This window comes from Oncorhynchus gorbuscha, linkage group LG18 (assembly GCF_021184085.1).
Source record: "Oncorhynchus gorbuscha isolate QuinsamMale2020 ecotype Even-year linkage group LG18, OgorEven_v1.0, whole genome shotgun sequence".
Lineage (NCBI taxonomy): Eukaryota > Metazoa > Chordata > Actinopteri > Salmoniformes > Salmonidae > Oncorhynchus > Oncorhynchus gorbuscha.
Window position 1 is genome coordinate 5,775,029 of NC_060190.1, and position 5,401 is coordinate 5,780,429.

Genomic DNA, 5,401 nt, shown 5'->3' on the forward strand with positions numbered 1-5,401 from the left:
ACATGAGTAACAACCACGCTGTATTTCGGTCCGACTCTCTTTCAAACGAAGAACGCCGTTACATACGGACAATATACTATCAATATACTACCATACAGACAAAATACTACCAATATACTACCATACGGACAATATACTATCAATATACTACCATACAGACAAAATACTACCAATATACTACCATATGGACAATATACTACAATACAGACAATATACTACCAATATACTACCATATGGACAATACAATACCATACAGGCAATATACTACCAATATACTACCATACGGGCAATATACTACCATACGGACACTATAATACCATACAGGCAATATACTACCAATATACTACCATATGGACAATATACTACCAATATACTACCATATGGACAATATACTACTATACGGACAATATGCTACCAATATACTACCATATGGACAATACACTACCAATTTACTACCATATGGACAATATACTACTATACGGACAATATGCTACCAATATACTACCAATATACTACCATATGGACAATATACTACCAATATACTACCATATGGACAATATACTACTATACGGACAATATGCTACCAATATACTACCATATGGACAATACACTACCAATTTACTACCATATGGACAATAAGGAACTCAAAATAGACATCTTTCATACTGTTGTTTTATCCATCCCTGGGGTTCTGGAGGTGCGTTATCATCCCCTCTCTCTTCCCCCAGGAGAGCCCCAGGAAAAGATCCCCCAGTTGGATTGACTCATCCAGCTGGGTTGACTCATCAGAAGGCCCTGGGGGGCATGGTTCCTGGTTCATGCCTGGGAGTGTTAATGCAGGTAGACTTGCTGACATAGATCATGTCAGGTGAATTGGTAGAGAAAGGAAAGAGTTCCTGTAATTTACAGGGAGTGTTAAAACAGGAAGATGTTACTGACACAGATAGCATCTTCACAGGTGAATTAGAATACGGATAGATTTCCAGTTAAAGGGGTGTGGTCTATAGAGGCAATGGCAGGGTACTTAAGCTGATTACACAAAAAAACTGTACTTGCAATCAGTTATGTTACCAACAAAAATATTCTTATCAGATTACTTTTAAATTCAGAAAGGATGTTTGCAAGAAAAAAACATGCATTATGACAACTTTCTGTTTTCTCAATGAAATTCCATTCAGCATTGACAAAAGGTACAAGTTTATCCTCTATGGGATCGGTGTCTCCCCGTGGGACGGTTGAGCTAATGTGATTAGCATGAGGTTGTAAATAACAAAAACAATTCCCAGGACATATACATATCTGATGTGGGCAGAAAGCTTAAATTCTTGTTCATCTAACTGCACTGTCCAATTTACAGTAGCTATTACAGTGAAAGATTACCATGCTATTGTTTGAGGAGAGTGCACAATTATGAACTTGAAAATGTATTAATAAATCAATTAGGCACACTTGGGCAGTCTTAATACAACATTTTGAACAGATATACAATGGTTCATTGGATCAGTCTAAAACGTTGTACATACACTGCTGCCATCTAGTGGGCAAAATCTAAATTGCGCCTGGGCTGGAATAATACATTATGGCCTTTCACTTGCATTTCAAAGATGATTATACAAAAAAATGCATGTTTTATCTCTGTATTATCTATTACCAGATCTAATGTGTTCAAAGTGTTTCATTTCAAATGGTATTAAGAATATGCATATCCTTGCTTCAGGTCCTGAGCTACAGCCAGTTAGATTTGGATATGTCATTTTAGGTGAAAATTGAAAAAAAGGGTCAGATCTTTAAGTTTGTTCCACCTGAATGAGTCTGACCACAAGTCAGAGACCACTATGATGACACACCAAATGTGTTTTATGGATCATTTTTGTCTTCTTCTAATGTCTCTTAAGGGGAAAGTAACTGAAAGTAATCAGATTACGTAACTGAGTTTGGGCAATCCAAAAGTTACGTTACTGATTACAATTTTGGCCAGGTAACTAGCAACTGTACGGATTACATTTAGAAAGTAACCTACCCAACCCTGATTGTTGACCAATGACACGCAGAAGTATGGTGGCTTAGTTGACCACAACAACAAGAAAGTCTGTCCACAGAATGTGGGTTGCAAAGATCAGTCCCTGATCCAAGTGAAGTGGTTTAGATTGTGCAAGCCTGCTTTGGACCCATATCCACCCAGGCCCACTTCTCTTCTCCACTGTGCCCCATCAGTGTGTCTCGAGGCTGGGGGAAGGAAGCCAGAGCTGGTAGTTCCATGGTGTGTGTGTGTGTGTGTGTGTGTGTGTGTGTGTGTGTGTGTGTGTGTGTGTGTGTGTGTGTGTGTGTGTGTGTGTGTGTGTGTGTGTGTGTGTGTGTGTGTGTGTGTGTGTGTGTGTGTGTGTGTGTGTGTGTGTGTGCGCCACTATGCCATGAGTCAAACGTTAGACAGAACCACCATCTTGTTCAGGCAAAACATATCAAACACAATCAATTTCATTGAGAACAGAGTCACAGTGGTCAAATTTGCAACATGGTGTTGGCAATGTTATAAATGTGAAATAATAACGCAATAATGGTATAACAACATTGTAATGCCTTTGTCATGTCTGGCTGACAACATTAAAAGCTGACACACACACACACACACACACACACACACACACACACACACACACACACACACACACACACACACACACACACACACACACACACACACACACACACACACCATACTGTAATTATCCTGTCTGGTTTACAACACTTAAACCTGACAGTGTTATGATCATATTACAGAAGAGTTCATTGGCCTCAACGGTCATCACCTACACACACACACACACACACACACACACGTATATATGAGGGGCTCTTAATAAATAGGGCAGGGAGATGAGGAAGAGATGTAGTATTACAGAGCTGAGCCTGTTGAGATGTGCGTCATCAGAGAGGGCTTTGGAGGAGTCATGCAGTCATATATTGATGGAGACCGCGGAATGACACACACACACATGGAAGATCACCTGTGCGAACACACAGGCGATACCATGCAAACACACACACACACACAAACAGACTCTTGTGCATGCAGGTGCATTGTAGTGAATGAATCAGCCATCATTATTGTACATTGTGGATGTTACAGCCCAACCTCTTCCACCCAGTGTTCATTTTCACACTCTTCTTTAGATTTAGTCTAGTATTAGTCAGTTTGACGTCTTAGTTACATTTTTGTCTTTCGAATATTGATTTAGCTATTGTCAAAATGACAAAAACAGTAGGCCATTTTAGTCAACTAAATGCCCTTTCATTTGAGAGTACCACATATGCCCCCCTAGGCACAACTATGACAACATAACCAACAAAAACGGGTCACAACTCCTGCAGCTCTGTCGGACACTGGGTATGTACATAGTCAACGGTAGGCTTCGAGGGGACTCCTATGGTAGGTACACCTATAGCTCATCTCTTGGCAGTAGTACTGTAGACTACTTTATCACTGACCTCAACCCAGAATCTCTCAGAGCGTTCACAGTCAGCCCACTGACACCCCTATCAGACCACAGCAAAATCACAGTCTACTTAAACAGAGCAATACTCAATCATGAGGCATCAAAGCCAAAGGAACTGAGTAACATTAAGAAATGCTATAGATGGAAGGAATGCAGTTTGGAAACCTACCAAAAAACAATTAGGCAACAACAAATTCAATCCCTTTTAGACAATTTCCTGGGTAAAACGTTCCACTGTAATAGTGAAGGTGTAAACCTGGCAGTAGAAAATCTTAACAGTATATTTGACCTCTCAGCTTCCCTATCAAATCTAAAAATCTCAAATAGAAAACCGAAGAAAATTAACAATAATGACAAATGGTTTGATGAAGAATGCAAAAATCTAAGAAAGAAATTGAGAAACCTGTCCAACCAAAAACATAGAGACCCGGAAAACCTGAGTCTACGCCTTCACTATGGTGAATCACTAAAACAATACAGAAATACACTACGGAAAAAGAAGGAACAGCATGTCAGAAATCAGCTCAATGCAATTGAAGAATCCATAGACTCTAACCACTTCTGGGAAAATTGGAAAACACTAAACAAACAACAACACGAAGAATTATCTATCCAAAATGGAGATGTATGGGTAAACCACTTCTCCAATCTTTTTGGTTCTATAACAAAGAACAAAGAGCAAAAACATATACATGATCAAATACAGATCTTAGAATCAACTATTAAAGACTACCAGAACCCACTGGATTCTCCAATTACATTGAATGAGTTACAGGACAAAATAAAAACCCTTCAACCCAAAAAGGCCTGTGGTGTCGATGGTATCCTCAATGAAATGATCAAATATACAGACAACAAATTCCAATTGGCTATACTAAAACTCTTTAACATCATACTTAGCTCTGGCATCTTCCCCAATATTTGGAACCAAGGACTGATCACCCCAATCCACAAAAGTGGAGACAAATTTGACCCCAATAACTACCGTGGAATAGGTGTCAACAGTAACCTTGGGAAAATCCTCTGCATTATTATTAACAGCAGACTCGTACATTTCCTCAATGAAAACAATGTACTGAGCAAATGTCAAATTGGCTTTTTACCAAATTACCGTACAACAGACCATGTATTCACCCCGCACACCCTAATTGACAACCAAACAAACCAAAACAAAGGCAAAGTCTTCTCATGCTTTGTTGATTTCAAAAAAGCCTTCAACTCAATCTGGCATGAGGGTCTGCTATACAAACTGATGGAAAGTGGTGTTGGGGGTAAAACATACGACATTATAAAATCCATGTACACAAACAACAAGTGTGCGGTTAAAATTGGCAAAAAACACACATTTCTTCACACAGGGTCGTGGGGTTAGACAGGGATGCAGCTTAAGCCCCACCCTCTTCAACATATATATCAACGAATTGGCGTGGGCACTAGAAAGTCTGCAGCACCCGGCCTCCCCCTGCTAGAATCCGAAGTCAAATGTCTGCTGTTTGCTGATGATCTGGTGCTTCTGTCACCAACCAAGGAGGGCCTACAGCAGCACCTAGATCTTATGCACAGATTCTGTCAAACCTGGGCCCTGACAGTAAATCTCAGTAAGACCAAAATAATGGTGTTCCAAAAAAGGTCCAGTCACCAGGACCACAAATACAAATTCCATCTAGACACTGTTGCTCTAGAGCATACAAAAAACTATACATACCTTGGCCTAAACATCAGCGCTACAGGTAACTTCCACAAAGCTGTGAACGATCTGAGAGACAAGGCAAGAAGGGCATTCTATGCCATCAAAAGAAACATAAATTTCAACATACCAATTAGGATTTGGCTAAAAATACTTGAATCAGTCATAGAGCCCATTGCCCTTTATGGTTGTGAGGTCTGGGGTCTGCTCACCAACCAAG